Source organism: Pteropus medius, unplaced genomic scaffold (genome assembly GCF_902729225.1).
Source record: "Pteropus medius unplaced genomic scaffold, Ma_sr-lr_union100, whole genome shotgun sequence".
NCBI classification, from domain to species: domain Eukaryota; kingdom Metazoa; phylum Chordata; class Mammalia; order Chiroptera; family Pteropodidae; genus Pteropus; species Pteropus medius.
Window position 1 is genome coordinate 21,491,272 of NW_024340692.1, and position 15,042 is coordinate 21,506,313.

Below are 15,042 nucleotides of genomic sequence, written 5' to 3' on the forward strand. Positions count from 1 at the left end.
ATTCCATCTCTTCTTTCTTTAAGCACCAATAGATCGATTTGTCTTAACTCTTTGAAAAGCTAATACATATCTACACTCTTCTTACTCTCGATTTCAAAATCCAAATGCCTAGAAAACTGAAAGTCCTTTTGCAAAATTAACACTAAAACTTATTTGATGGCAAAGCTTGCCCTGATTTGATTTGACGCTGATGACAGTCTTTATTTATTATGAAAATGCATATATTTCACTGCAGAAATATTAATGTATTTGATTCATGATGTGCTGGCTCAGACCCCACTGGAATTTTGTGTGATATATGCTATGGACAAGATATCTGAAGAAAGTTTGGATTTTAAATACATGTGGTGCAAGGACTTTAGAAAAGGGATTGTGGGCCTGCACTTCAAAGGCCCTCTTCACAAGAGAATCGTAACCAAAAAAGAATTGAAGTAATGATGTAAATGTTTTTCCAGAAATAGCCTTGCACCCCTGCCCTAGGGAGGAGTGGAAAAGTTCTTTTATCTAGTTGTACCCTGATGTAGAATAATAGCAGGCGACAGGAAAAGAATACAAGAATCAGATCAAGACTCGGGTATTACAAGAAAAAGATACTTTTTATTCTCATTGCACAGGAGGCATCCCAGCATTTACAGCTGCCCCTCTGGAAGGGAGAGGGCCTATGTTAAGGCAGTTAGACCTTAATGTATGTGGATACTGTAAATTGCTGAGTCGTGTAACTCCTTGGACTGAGACAGGTAGAAGAACGCAGGCTCTGGATATGTGCTGTCTTAGTCTGTTTGGGCTGCTATAACAAAATACCATACACTAAGTAGCTTATAAACAACAGACATTTATTCCTCACAATTCTGGAGCCTGGGAAGCCCAAGATCAAGATGGCAGCAGATTCGGTGTCTGGTGAGAACCTACTTCCTACACATTCTCATATGGCAGAAGGAAGGGGCAAGAGAGGTCTTTGGGGTCTCTTCTAAGGGCACTAGTCCCATTCATGAGGGCCCCACCTCATAATACTATCACACTGGGTGTTAGGTTTCAACATATGAATTTGAGGGGAACACAAACATTCAGACCATAGCAGGTATCATATCTTTTGATATTGAGAGATATTCAAGCTCCCAGTAATGTTTGGATTTCTTTCTTTTTGACGAGGTTAAATATTAAATCATTTCAACATATTAAATATCTTTTAAAGTCTTAAAAGTTTGTATTTAGCCAGGAATTGGCACTTATCCTATTAAATTCTCACTTTACAACTTTTTACTAGACTGTTCTGACTGCAGAAGTCTCAATTAAGTATCTGTGTTTTTAGTTTGGTGACTGTAAATTGGATTTTTGACAATATATCAATCTTAATTCTGAAGTTCTAGGTCGTTTCTCCGGAATATTTTCCTGTCCATGAAATATCAAAGGAAAAAAAATTCAAGAACTCTTTCTGCACTTCCCCACTTCCCCAAAAAAGGATGTAATCTTGGCAAACTTGGCAACTTAGTACCATAACTGTGGCTACATGATGATGCTTAGTTCCTTGAGATATTACTATAATACTGATATTTTCAGTAATTCTTTAACCACTATTTAAATAAAGTTCAAAAGAAAAGTCCTTTATACCTCGAACATCCTACTTAGTTGGATAAGGTCATTTTGGGGCTGAGAACACACTGAAAAGCTGCATCTGTTTTCTTTTCTCTTGCATTTTGAGCATTTTTTAAGATTGATTTTTGCCAAATTGTGATGAGTGGAAGGAAGGTCGCATGATACAGTTAACCTGGAAAAATTCCACTGTGTTTTAAGATTTTAGATAGTCTAGTTTGATCATGGGGCCAAAGTATATGGTGAATAATCTGATAAAATGAGAAAGAATAAACCTTTTCTGATAACTCCATTGGTTTGTGCTACAGGCCAATCTTTGCCTATAAGTGAAGCTGAAAATTAGGGGAAAGTGGTCTAAGAACTCAGGTCAGGCACTGATGTTATCCATTAGGATCAATAAGCAGTGGGCCTCCAGCATGAGTAAAAAAATGCAGAACTACGAAGTATCTGTGTTTTTAATTTGGTGACTGTAAATTGGACTTCTGTAACGAGGAGCTCAGATAACAGTATACCAAGGTTACAGTTCTTCTAAAGCTAACCCTAACCCTGGCAAAGGAATCTCACTCCTTCACCCAGCCCTGACCCCTGGCAATCTCCTCTTAAGCTGGTACTTCTCAACAACATTTGAACCTTGGTATTTTGAGATTCAACCTTTACTCTCAAGTCAAAGAGCCTGATCTAAAAGGTGCTCCCCTGTAAGGCGAGTGGAGAGAAAGCCACAGCTGAGCAGAATTATGGCACAGAACCCTGCCAACATTTCAGATATGCACCCCTTCTCAGGTTACATGAGTGACTGGATGAGAATGAATGTTCAGGTGAAAAGCTGCAAGCAGGGGCTGCCAGTCCCTGGTTAACTGTGTGTCCCAGCTATCTTTGCACTACAAGGAGAAATGCATCTTTTCTCCTAATATCACTAGGTCACAGTATTTACTCAGGGGAAACTCCCACATCCTCAGCTGCCACCAGCTTTTCTTTCTCCAGTTGCTTGCTTGCATCAGCAGATTTGCCTGGACCATAAATAAGACAGTGTATTCTACCCTGGATGTGACTGCAACCATTGACCTCTCTGCCATTCTAATTCTTCTTGCTCCCCTAAGGTCAGAGCTTTTCCAAAAATCCTTCTTAGGAAACTTAGAGAAAAGAAAGCAAATACAAAACACAGAAACAGATAAGCTTTCAGTGTCCAGATTCCTTATCTGAGCTCAGCAAGAGTTTGGTCATTAATTACTTCTGCCGTGACAGCTACTAGGACTCCCAGGCCATCCCTTTCCTACGGGGAATGTAAGGACGTCGTTGCAACAAAGTCCGCTATGTACACCCCCAGATACTTGGGTAAAAGTGTGCTACTCCCAAGACTGGAAGGAATCTCAGTTCCTCTAGAAATCTGCCTCCTTTCCTCTGCATGCATGTGTGTTTACGTGTGTGTTTACGTGTGTGTGTGTGTGTGTGTGTGTGTTAGAGCCTTGCAATTTCAGAATAAGCGAAAATACTGACATCTTAGGGGAGAAAATGGTTTTTGTGTTGGGGTGTCATCATCACATAGGTGTTAGTTCAAAGGTTTATAATATTTCAATGATCTGGGTTTGTGGATTTGGGGGTAATTTTCTGTTTTTTCAGCTGAACCAATAGAAATATATAATCGGTGATTGCCGGTTTGTAATGATGTCTTTTTATGTAGCATCACTCAAAAAGTTCACATGAAAAGAGTTCCTGGGTACAGGTTTCTTAAATGAAGAAAATAGTGAAACATGACTAATAAATTTAGGTGAGCAACCTAGAAGGATGCCGACTCGCATCTGTAAGGTACCTTACTTATATCTTGATGTTAGTATATATTACCAGTGCTCTAGACCCGTGGAAAGGGAAAAAAAATTGCTAACGAATGTGTTTCATATATAATGGTTTATAAATTAAAATTGAAATAACTGACATTCATAAAAACAGTGTTCGGAATCATAAATTGTTTTACTGAAAGTTTTCCTGATCTGAATCTGCAACTATTAGCAAAGAAAAGCTGTTTTAGTATTTTAAATGTTAAATTACCAGCATTATCTCAGGAAATTCAAATTTTAAGTTCACCAAAGAAATCTTTTTGCCTTAAATTGTGAATGGTATCCCACTGGAAAATTAAACACGCATGTTCAGCAATCAAGAAATGTTGCCTAGTGAATGGTAAATAGAAGGAACTGAGTTGGGTAGATACTTCTGAAATTATTTAGAACTTGGAAGGTATTGATATAAAGAATCTCCACAAATTCTTCTTTTAAGTGACCCAAAAGCCTTTTCCTCAAATTTCATATCTCAGGGTATACTGGGTTACCTTCCTTTGAGAACACCTAACACATCTAGATCTAAATTTAGAAAATAAACAAATTGAGGTGGCAGCTGTTATTCTGTATTAGAAACGGACCTGGTGTGTATAAACATTAGCTGCCTCTGTTATGCTATATAGTATATACATACATGTACACACATTTCTAGGTAGGCTCACCTACTTTCTTATTACCTGTTTTCTCCTATTTCAATTGTCCTATTACCACTAGTTTATAGAATATACCATATAGGTATATATAGAACATAGATTATAGAATATATAGAGAGAGATATAGTTATAGATAATTTAGACAGTTTTTATTGTACTACAGATATTTTTTGTATGTACTATATTCTGACCAAGGCTTAAACTTCTTGAGACCAAAGATTACACCTTACAGTCTTTATGTATGTATAACAAATACCTATTGCACATGCATGCATGCACACACACACGCATCATGCTAGGACCTAAGTGGATTAGGCAGGGCATAATTCAAATATTTGTAAAACATGTCACTTGCCTTCAAAGGATCTTAGAATCTTCTTAGGGAGGCAAATGTACACTAACATATATTTGTGTAAATTACATATAACAAATGTTTGCTAGTGTACATTTCACATATACACAAATTATGTAAGAAAGTGAAATAATTTGGGGGGAAAGGTTGTAGAAGGTGCAGGACTTGAATGAAAACAGAAATGGTCAGCCTCTGTAATCCCAATTGGAACATTGGTGCTATGGCATCTTTATATTTTCCATGACACCTAAGCACAATATTTTGAACAAGGTCAATTCTAAACAAATGTCAAATCAATCCATCTAGTCCTATCTTCTTATTTTTTGTACAAGGGAAATGAGGTTAACAGAATTGCTCACTTTTATATATTGTTTTTACCTTTCAGTTTCTTAAATTAGTGATTTCTCCTCACTCTGCCTCAACTCATCTGTCACCCTGTTTACTTATTCTCTAGAACTGGGCTTAACCTAGGTAAAATAAAGACATGATGTGATTCCCTCCCTTAGCTTCCAAGAGAAGTCCCTCTACCTTTGATCTTTAGTGAAAGGGATAATGTGAGACATGGAAAGGGCAGAGTGTGAAGAATTAAAGAGGTGTTACTCCATAGGATGATTCACACCATATGCTGTTGATTTCAAAAAACTATCCCCCAGAATTCTTTTCTCAGGAAATTGAACTTACCATCTGCATTTCTGCTAAACCTTAAATGCTCATCTACATAAATTTGATATGGTTTCCAGTGACCAACTACTTTATGTGTTTGCTTCACATTTCTTTATAATCTGTGTATATGTCCAATGCAGGAAAACATGAGGAAACGCCCAGAATATTTGAGATACAATTATTGTGAGAAGTTAATTCCTAAGACAGTTGAGAGAGAGTCTGGACTTTTTAACAAGCTGAGTTAAAGTAACTAACTGAAGGGCTTCAAAATCCCAGAACTGACCGTCTTGAAGGAAGGCCACAGGAGAAGGATTTGATAGACATAAACGTTTCTAAATATTGGAGTTAGCATCTTAGTGCTGATGTCTTGTAAACTATTCTTATCTTCTTTGCTTTGTTTTAATTAAAAACACATTTCAGTGTAAAATGTTCCATTAAAAATTCTCCCAAGGGCCACATTCAGCTGTATGAAATGTTGCAGTGGGCGGGGAGCACAAATGCATTTGGTTTTGAGGTGGAATAGCAGAATGTCAACATACCAACTCTTTTCTTTTAGGAGAGATTTTTTATTTCATAAATAATTGTTTTAAAGTACATGCACAAATAGTGAGAATTCAGGCATATATGCCCAGATTCTGTATAACTAAAAGGGTGAAGAAGAAGCTATCACAGACATCCTTACTTTCGCATACTCTTAGAGTTTCTCATGTATTGTAATGTTGTAGGTTGGGCTTAGAATTTAGCTGAGATTTCTGGCATGAATGATTGGGATATGTAGCTTGAGGAGAATTAAAATGTAATCAGGGAGGAGAGCTGTGAAGGTTTGTGAGGTAAAAACAGCACACATTTCCACTTGAGGCAGAGCCGACAGAGAAGGGATGTACTGTCCTGGAATATTCCCTATAGTGAAATAATTGTAACCAGACCCACAGAGCAGTTACCACGGGCCTTCTGCCAGGACCGTGCATGAAAATAGCTTTGTTATGTCTACATACACACAGACAATACACTGTGTCCTCTAGCACTTTTCAAATTCAAATTATTTAGAAGCCAATTTTCACTGGACTCAAATTTGTATCTTAACTAATGGTTTAAAACAATGCAGCTTCAAAGGTGTTCTGTATTACTGGAAAAGCTCTGGTCAACGGGCTCATTTACCTGGTATTATCTTGAGATTTAGCCAGTGTTTTCCATTCCCTTCCTGAGATGCGGGACTAAGAAACTTGATGGATAATTGAATTGCCCAGAGACTGAACTGAGGACAGAGAAGTTATTAGGTGATTGTTACCTGCCTCTTTTTGCTTAGCCATATTTTAAAAAATAAATTCTTCATCGAGCGTATTTTGCTTCTATTATTGTAATAATTAAGACTGTTTTTTTAAGAGTAATTCTCAGTTTTGTTGCAGTCCACAGAGTTCCTTGTACAGCAGGTCAAATGTTATTTTCAGGTGTCCTATATTATATACTAGAAATGTCTCATGTTTTAAATATCCAATTTGTGATTTAACCTAAGCAGTAATGCTTAAAGATTGGGGATGGGAAAGACCTTTATATTTACAGTGTCCTCTGAGTTGTGATTTATTTCATAGCAATTATATCATTATCTATGATATTCTCTCCTCTCTGCCATCTTGATAAGAATTCTATCTCAAAAGACAATGTACCTGAGAATTTGACAAACAGTGATACCACTAAGAAAATACAAGGTAAGAAGCTTTTCTCAGTTTTAGTCCAGCAAAAAAAATAGGGAGGCGGAGAGGGGCAGGAGTATAAAAAGTGATTTTGGTAGGAGACTTCTAATGTTATCTCATTTTTCTCATTTATGAAAGGTTTATAAAGAAAATACCGGTGTTGCTAACATAGATCACAGATGGAATCATTCATTCATTCCATAGATGTGTATTAATGATCAATTCCCATGCTAGGCATTGTGAATTGATTGGTGGATTGACAGATGTGGAACTTTCATCCTGTTTGGCGAGAGAGTCTGTAAAAAAGCAAATAATAAATATTAAGAAAAACAAATGGAATAGGATAATGGAGAGTAATAGAGCTGTTTTACATAGAGTGGTCAAGGAAAGACCTCATAGAGAAAGTGACATTTTAGCTGAGACCCGAAATATGAGAAGGAGCCTGCCTTGTAAAGAACTGGACTGAGCATTTCAGGGAGATGGAGGAGCAAGTAGGGAAAACCACATAGTTGGAACGAGGTTACTGAATTTGAGAAATATGAAGCTATATATGACTATGTAAGATATAAAAAATATATCTTACATATATCTTACATATATATCTCTGCCATCTTGATAAGAATTAGAAAAGTCCAGATCATATAGGGCATCATAGTAAGTAAGCATGGTAGAGATCTATGAGTCTTAAGGAGGGAGACATGATTTAATTAAAATTTTTTTTAAAGATCATTCCAGCTTCCCTTTGGAGAAGTACTGGTGTGGGAGCAAGGCAGGTAAACCATTTGGGAATCTAGTACAATATACAGGAGAGATAAGGGTAGCCTGGTCAAGGTGGTGGTAATGGGGATAGAGAAAAGTAAATAGATATGATGTACATGTTGCAGGTATAGAAAATGGGGAATGAATAATGTGCCTTAGGCGATCAGAAGAACTCAAGGCTGAGTTCTAGTTTCTTAGCTAAATTCTTGGGTAGATCGTGTACCATTTCTTCAAATAGATACCATTTGTTCTTCCCATCAGATTCTGCAAATCAGAAGAAGCATAAATAATGAGACAAGATCTCTGGGCCAATATGTCTTGAAACAAGACCTTTAGCAAATTTCTTTTACAATTACTGGCTGTTTTTCAGTTGTGCTCCCAGGTGGTTTATTTAATCCTTAGAAAATGCTTTTCACTGAGATCATGATCGTTATGAATGACTAAAACAATTTACATTTTTAAAAAGAGAAAGAAAATAATGTGAATTTACTTACATTATAAATTGCTCATCTACTGCCATGTTCTTTAATTTAAATAAACTGTTAATAGCAAATTAACCTTTATTCAGTTATTCCATAAGATTGCTTAGAAAATGTCCTAAGTATTAGTGGGTTTACAAGAAGTATGTAAAATTTAGTATTTAAATTTAGTCTCATGAGAGTTTTTGGATTTTATTCATTGTCAGGAAATTTTTGTACTTTATAGTGTCTATGGTAACACCATAAATACTATCAAATATAATTTTCTTTGCTAGGAATAAGAAGAGCTGACTTTTTTCAGGGTCTATTATAATTTTGCATCATAGGCTGCTACTTAATTTTTTAATCAAAGCATGTTTCAGTACATTTCTGCAAAATGACTTATTGTATGGCTTCATCAAATAGCACTGTCTTTGTATTTGATGATTCTTAGATGTATTCCTAAGCTCTGTATTGAAACTCAGTTAAAATTCAAACCTATTTTTATACCAAGTGTTCTTGGGCAGAGTTTTGAGTCAATCCTGCCTGTGCCCACATTGTCTTGATCTATAATTTTTACTTCTAGTACATTTTTGTCATTTATTCAGAATATGATTGTTCCTAGCAACACTAGAATCCAGTTTTTATTTTTAGCTGATTCCAGCATTCTTTCATTTCTCTCTCACTTTTAATCATAATACATTTTGCAATCAGTCTGAGAGAAAAGTAAATAAGAGATATATAAATGACATTGAAAAGCATGTCATTTCATTAGATATAAGATTTATTCAGCCTAATATCAACAAGTCGATTATGAAATGTGTCAAAAGCTCTGAGCAACAAATTTATAGTGAAATAAATTGATTCCTGGAATAGAACAAGCAACACAAAAAGAAAGACATACCATGTTTAAAAGACTGGCTTATTTCTTACCATCTTGGATTAAGTTTTCATTTATTTGTGATGATTCTAAATCTCATCAAGTAACCATATGTGTGACTAAGATGAAGCAAAGTATATTCTTTGCATATCCCAGAAAAACAATACGCCCAAGAAGCCTGATGGTGTCATTCTAACCAATAAAGATTATCATAGCACATGGCTGTGATATTCAGTGTATGAAACAAAAAAGTTTTTCTTGCCATCGCCCCAACTGACTGTGGAAATAGTGTTTAATAGTGCAAAAAGGTAAAATAGAAAATAAAATAAAAACAAACAAACAAACAGCAGTCAGCTTTTATTGAATACTTAATCTATGCTAAATATTGTGCCTAGTGTTTTCGTTGGTTATCTCATTTAATCTTCAAAGTGTGCTAACCGGTAGACATTATTACCATATTTCAGATGTAGAAAGTAAGCCTTAGAATTTTACACAAGTAGGAAATGATAGATCTGGAAGTTGAACTCAAGGCAATATGACAGCAGAGCTCACCATCACACTATATCACCTTTCTGTTTTAAGATATATAGCAAAGTATGCTTAATTACAAATAGGTGCTATGAAGTGTAAGGGCCATGCGGATGGAGAAGGGTGACAAAACTTTGAACACGAATGATTTAGGAAAACTTTACAGAAGGAGAGGAATTTGAGCTGTACCTTGAAGATTCTTTTTTCAACTTTAGTTGCATACGAGTCGTACAGAAGTTTGTTTAAAAGTACAGATTTCAAAGCCCTCAAAATAATTCAGTGGATTCAATTGCAAGTGGCCCACAGATCACAATAAGAAATTCCCTAAACTGTTAGCTGTCTTGAAAATGAGTATACTCTAGTAGCCCCACCACCTACAACAATGTTTGGCACATAGTAGGCAATCAAATATTTGTATAATGAATGAATGAATAAATAGAGAGAAGGGATTCTCCCTTTAGTTATTCAAAAATATGGATAGATATCTATTAAGGTAGGTGTGGTTAGTGGGGTATAATGTAACAAGGTTAGTCTTAACTCTAAATGTTGATTGATTCATTCAGGAAATAGTTATAGAGTCATGTTTGTTATCTCTTTTGAAATAGACATTTTTTTCACATCTCTGAAATTGTAATACATCTTATAGTCATAGTTGCAATCTGTGCATCATAGTTGCAGTCTTTGATGTAATTCACTATGTGTCTGGCATTATGCCTAAAACTAGAATACATCTATGAGCAAAACAAGAAAATTCCATGCCAGAGTTGCCAGGCATGGTAGCACAGGTTGAGCATAAATGTATATGATGCTTTGAACCTAGCTCCAGTAGCGCATACATTCCAGTTAAGGGAAGCATAGATTAAAGATAATCACACCTGATACTAATTGCTATGAAAGAAAAAACACGGAATGATATTGTGATAGAAGGTGATGGTGGGGTAAGGGTAGGAAAAGGTGAATCATGGCAAATAAGGAAAAGATAAGGCTATCCTCAATGAGATGATAGAATTTTTGCTGAGACTGGAGTCATATAAGTGATCCAACGTATACTTGGTTTCTGTGAGTTTCACTTTGTTTAATCTGTTGCAATCATGACCAAGCCTTAGATAACAGAAGGCCAAATGAAAAGAAATAAAGCCTTAATGACCGATAATTGGGCATCACTTCAAAAATGAAAAATTGTTCATCCAGTCAGAATTCCCTATCTTTATTGGACACTCTAGTTTATCTGAAAAACTCAGTACACAACCAAGGAATATTGGGAGGAAGAAAGAGAATTGAGTGAAATTTAAGATAGGCTCTCAGAGGAGTCTGCCTGTTATTTCCCTATTGGAAACCTTTATCCTGACTCAAAAGGATGTAGTAGAGAGCTCCTGAAGAGAGCATGATATGGGAGTGATCATATTAGTCATGTTGAATTCTTATTCGTTGTGCTGAATTTAGGTGCCATTAGGGTTGACATCTAATAGCCTCATTTTCCGTAGCAGATGTATTCAATTTTATGATTTTCATTGTGCTAAAACTCTCAATTTCATGTAATACCTTACCTGGAATACAAAATAATTGTTTTCAGTTTGTCTGAGAAATCATAACATTGGAAGGCTGCCCAGAGACCATCTGGTTTGTAAAGATGCTATTGAGTGAGAATATTCAAGATCACCAGCAAAGAAGGATAATAATGGTAATATAATGTAGGTTATTTTAAAAGTGAAGGTATATGTCATAGTTTAAAAATATTTTTAAACAACTTATTTGGAAATTATGTACTATTTTGATATAAAATTTCTTTAATTGTATGAAACTATGTTATCCTTATTTGGCAAAATTAAAAGTTACCAATCTTCTGTTGATTTCCAGAGTTAAAAAGAATGTGCTAGTCTTTTAAATCCAAAAGTTTAGGAGCCTTTTTCATCCTAGTGGTACTTGCCAACAACCCATTAATTCCATTTGCCACTGACATCTTGGAAGCAAATAAATAACATTGGGATATCCTGCAAAGAGCAATTCCATTACCAACAATAATATTAGCCATAGAACCATTTTAAAAAATGGATTATTATCACAAAAATATTATATACTCTTTATCAAAAGGAACATGTCATGAGGAAACATATAAACAAAAATCAAAAGTCTCTCTACATAATCAACTTTCAGTGGCTCCGTTATGCTTGAATAGTGCATTAACTCCTAATCCCATGATGCCCATTCCAATTAGTCTTAATATATGCAATGTATTTATTGCAGAAATATTCCCTACTTTATTATCTTCATTCAGTCTTTTCCTTCAGATCTTGTTGGTCATTTTATCCCTCTCCCATTAGTTTTTTTTTTTAATCATCCTCTTAACCAAAAAATGCTTTATCCAACCCACAACCAAGCACAAATAGATTAAAGAAAACTTCAGGTCTTGTGGGTATGGTCTTTGTTCACTTGTTGGAAATTAGGCGTTGAGAAATTCCTGAATTGTAAGAACTAATATTTTTATTTTTTCATACTCTACATCCCCATGGCTGTTTTGTAGCTACTAATTTGTACTTCATCCCTTCACCTTTTTCACCCAATAACTAACATTTAAATTGAATTTCAGAAATGTGTTTTAAAGTCACTCAGAAGGATAGTAATGCTATGAATTCTCTACCAATCACCTATTCATCTTTTATGTTAATATTTTCTTTATCGGTATATAAATACTATAGTACCCTCTGGCCATAGTTATTGCAAGTGTTTTATCAATTTGTCATTCGCTTTCAAGTTTTCTTCATACTGTTTTGACATAGAGAGTTTTTTTCCTTTATCTTTAATTATTTGGTCAAATATATGTGTCCTTTATAAATTCTTCAATTAGCCATACCTCATCTTTTGGTACCTTCTGGTGAATTTTATGTATGCTGATGAAAACTATGTATGTTTTTACCTAAAATGAGCCCAGGTACACAAATACAGGAGATTTGCTGTGGTCTTAAGAACCCTTAGGTTAGAAAGTCTTTTCCTATCTCCAAATCTATTAATTACCAACCTAAATTTTTTTTTAGTGTTTTCTTGTTTTATTTTTCAATGTATATGTCTAACCAACTAAAATTATTTCAACATTCAGTGCGAGGATCTAAATTGCAGTTCTATAGGGATCCCATCTGCCCAATGTCATTTGTTAAATAATTTATCTCCTCCAAAAACAATTTGTTTTATATTCTTTAAGTTGTTGCATTTATGAAGGTCTCTTTTAGACTTTTTTGTATTATTATTCTGCGAATTCTTTTGACATTACAGTATCACTCCACTTTTTAAACATTTTTTGAAACATTTCCTAAAACATTTTCACCTGTTCATTTTTCCAGATAAAATTTAGAAACATTTCGCCATGTTCCAAAAACAATCCCAGTGACAATTGATGACAGTCATTTGAATCTTGGCTTCTTTATAATAGTTGGTTTTTCCATTCAAGAAAATCTCTGACATAATAAAGTTTTAGGCATGTCTTTAGTTCTATACTTTTTGGTATAAATTTATTTTTTGAAATAGTAAATATCTGTTTGTTTTGATATTACCATTATACCTTTAACTGGTTATTGTGTATTTCTACCAGAGCTCTTGTTTTTTATTTTTTTCTTATCTATAGCCTCTTTAACACACATTATAACTCATTGCATTGTTTGTTTTTTGAAATATATGGCACCTGACAATAGTAATACTCATCTCTGTTTGAATATTTTTCATATTCGTTCTTATTGGAAGATGATACAAATTGATCTTATAAGTTCAGGTTTTGGAGTCCGGCTGACTTCAGTGCCAGTTGTGCCTCTATACTATTACTACCTCGGTAGCCTTGTTTCTTTATCTTTTTGAGCTTCAGTTTCTTCATCTGAAATTTGGGTAGCAATCTAAACTCACCAGATTGTTGCGAGGATTAAATGACTTTAGACGTGGAATGTATAGAAATATGGAAGCTGATATCAACACAATTAACATTATTTCTATTAACGTTAGTCAATCATTCAACTGTTAATATCAAGAATGACATAAGTTTTCATGTATAGGTCCTGATTGTCTCTGGAATATTTTTTTTTTCCTTTAACCTTTTGTTTCTCTTTTTGTTGAAGTTTGCTTTTCTTCATTGAACTTATGCAGCATTTTTGGTTTTGTAAAGGTTTTCTTAGGAATGGGATTTGAGTATTTTCTCAGTATCTGTTGATATTAATAGTTTCTCATACTAGCATTGTTGATATGATTTATTAGAATAATAGATTTCTTATTATCCTCTGCTTATATTCATGAATTAAATTTATTTCTTTAACATGCTATTGGTTTAGTTTCCAAAAATTTTGTTTATGCTTTGTATTTATTTTCCTGAGTGAGATTTAGGTTTTTTCTTTTTTGTTTTTACTGAAAAATGTGGATGAGTAGGTGGGTGTTCATTCTATATTATTGTTACAGCACCTAGCTAACATTAATTGTGTACTTATGACAGAAAAAAAATCTTTAAATTATTTTTTATGGTTCGTTTCATTTATTCCTCATGGATAAGGTAGCACAGGTAGTAAGTGAAGAGTCAGGTTTCCTAAACCAAATTGGTTTGACCTTGAAATTGTCGTCTATCACTGCCAGTCTTGGTATCAAGTGTCATTAAATTTACAAAATAAGTTTTGAAATTTTGCAACTTTTCTTCTCCCTGGAAACACTTGGGATCACTTTCCTTATAAGTTTGAAGGAAACAATCTGGCCCTAAATCCTTTTTTGAGACTTAATTCTTAAATAAATTTTTCAGTTTTAATTTTTTCATTTATATTCTTCAGAACCATGTCTAATTCATTAGAATTTCAAATTTATTGGCCAATTATTATATATAGTTACATATATAACTAATATAATTATATTTAACATAATTATTATATATAGTTATATAGATTAGATAGAGATTTCCTGATAATATAAAAATCCCTTCTGTTAGTTTTTATGACTGGCTTACTGTTTTATTTTATTAGTGTTCTTTTTTTCTTTATTAGATTTTCTTTTTCAAAATGTTAGTTCTTGGCTCTGATGCTGTTTTTTCCCTTGTCTTTTTTTTTTTCCAGTCTCATTAATATTTTTCCTATTTTCCTTAGGAACACTCTTCATTTTTTTTAATGAATCTTATTGGTTGAATCATGGTTCATTTTGTTTTCCTTTTACATTAATATAATTTTTTAAAGATGTATATTTAACTGTGAACACACTTTTGGCTGTGACCATTTTCTAATGATATTTTGGCTTCCTCTTTGGTAGAATGACAATTGAGAATAGTACTTTTAAGTGTTTAACAAACTTTGTCTTTATTGGGATTTGTTATTGACTTTTATTTTTCCAGTGAATTGTGGTCCAGTTAATCAACCACACTAGTGGTTTGTGGGGTATTATTTTTCTTTAGGGCAATTGTTGAGTTTTCCTTTCAGCCCGATATATCTTCAACTTTTCTTTAGTTGATCCATATGCCCATGTAGGGCATATGTTTTAATATTATTAAATTTTATCTAATTATGTAAACAAATCCTCCATATTCTTTCTCATAGCATAAATGGATTAAATTATCTAGACACTAGTGTGGTTCCATCAGTTACTTCTCTTTTCTTGATCAAAACATTGTGATGCACAAATCTCATGCTGTT

The 15,042-nt window shown here is 34.1% G+C and overlaps 1 protein-coding gene across 5 annotated transcripts in view; it reads left to right on the forward strand.

The window, feature by feature from the left end:
* PCSK5 (proprotein convertase subtilisin/kexin type 5) overlaps positions 1-15,042 on the forward strand; it is a 396,723-nt gene that overhangs the window by 187,226 nt on the left and 194,455 nt on the right. The gene's annotated exons all lie outside the window — the stretch shown is intronic.